At 27.5% G+C, this 1,819-nt stretch overlaps 1 protein-coding gene across 1 annotated transcript in view; it reads left to right on the top strand.

Annotated features, from left to right (window-relative positions):
- LOC111462711 (protein SHI RELATED SEQUENCE 1-like) overlaps window positions 1-240 on the top strand; it is a 1,804-nt gene extending 1,564 nt beyond the window's left edge. The window contains exon 3 of the mRNA XM_023106409.1: window positions 18-240. The gene's annotated coding sequence lies outside the window, so the exon portion shown is untranslated. The remainder of the gene's footprint in view (window positions 1-17) is intronic.
- Window positions 241-1,819: the final 1,579 nt, after the last annotated feature.

The raw sequence follows: 1,819 nt of genomic DNA, 5'->3' as shown, positions 1-1,819 counted from the left end.
AGACAAACATTAAAAAAAAAAAAAAAAAAAAAAAAAAAACAAATCAAAACAAAAATCTCCCCGAAAAAAAGAGAAAATTTGCCCTAAATTATCTGTGTTTTTTTAGCTAGTTTGTTCTTGGAGATGAGTGGATGTTCTTATGAGGAAGACAGAAATTGATCGATGGATATTTCAGCTTTGATTCAGATTTTTGAGATTCCCTTCTTCTTCTTCTCTATTAATCTCTGGATTCTATTCAAACCTTGTTCATGACTGTTTATTCTCTATAGCATTTGAATTTTGTTCATAAAATTTCATCCCAAAATCCCATTTTTATAGTTCATTTCTTCAAGATTGTTCGTAAAAATTTCTAAAAATTAAAACCCAGAAAAATTTAGGCTTCGATTATATGAAAGCTGTGATTTTTTTGGGTTTCAATGAACTTAAAATCTTCCATGTTTCTCTCTCTAAAATTATGGAGCTAATTAAACTTGTAATAAGTGCATATTCAATCAGCAAATGAAGGTTTTTGGCAAATTTTGACTAGAAACGAAGCAAAGAAGAAAAGGGAAATTTTGTTGTAAAAGGTTTCAAGCTTAGAGTAAAGCTTGAGATTAATGGGTTTAATGCAAATTTTTTACTCAGGGGATTTTGCTATGTTTAAACTTGTAATAATGCATATATTTATGTTATTTGATTCAATTTCTAGATACCAAGATCTTAATGGTTGAGATTGTTGTTATCTCGATCGACTCGAAACTTGCGTTTCTTGTCTTTTTATGGTTTGTGTTATACGTTCTTGCTGCGTGTTTGATGATCTTTGACATCATAGACTGACTCGCTTCTTGTCAGTTATATTCTCGACATACCTAAAATAAGATACATTGAAAAACAAGACAAGAAGTAAGACAATCTTCTCTTGATTGTTTTGTGTCTTGTTGTGTTCGTTTAGTGTTTGAGCTCTTATCTGCTTACGTGTTCCTCTCGATCACGGTGGCCGCCCTAACGGCGACTCGCTCCGCCCCCTCTTTGCTTCGGTTTAGAGGATTGAGAAGAAACCGAAAAGGAAGCATTGATGTAGGGCTGTTCATTATTACAGCCATCATGTAGAGTTGGTTGCATTAGTGAAGCTGACATTAAGGATTCTTTTATCGCTATATAATTAGGTTAAATTTTGCATATAATTCAACTCACTTATTACAATTAAATGTTATTCATTAACTCATTGGGGTCAACAAAGAAAGGATAGATCATATTATTAATTCAAATTTCATTTTAATAATTTTCTTTCCTTCCCAAAATATATATAAATAAATAAATAATTGCATGCAATGCTTGATCAAATAAAATTTAAATACTAATTACTATTTTGAATAATCTTTTAAAATGTAAAATTGAAATTAAAAATATTATTAGTTTTTAAAATTTAAAAATATTCAAAATATATACTGTTAGATTGGTCAGTTTCAGTTTCATTTTAACTGTTTCCATCTAAATCTTGGTAGAACATTTTATTTATTTTGTATTTTTTTTCAATTAAAATTAAAAATACATCGGATATTTTCCATAAAATTAAATATAATTAAACATTAGGATACATTTGTACGGAATTTTTTTTTAGCTCAATTATTATTTTATATAATTGTAAAAAGAAATCATATCTATAAAGGAAAATAATTTATAAATGTGATATATTCATTATTTGATCAATATATATCTATAACTTCACAACTACTCTTTAAATATTGGCTAATAATTTTTTTTTGGTTGTCTGGATTTATAAAAAGAAAATAATTAATTTTATGCAATAAGATTTTATGCCATGATCTTAGGTTCAATT

Source organism: Cucurbita moschata, unplaced genomic scaffold, assembly GCF_002738365.1.
Source record: "Cucurbita moschata cultivar Rifu unplaced genomic scaffold, Cmos_1.0 Cmo_Scf00027, whole genome shotgun sequence".
In the NCBI taxonomy this organism is placed as follows: Eukaryota; Viridiplantae; Streptophyta; class Magnoliopsida; order Cucurbitales; family Cucurbitaceae; genus Cucurbita; species Cucurbita moschata.
This window is presented reverse-complemented; position numbering and strand designations above follow the sequence as displayed.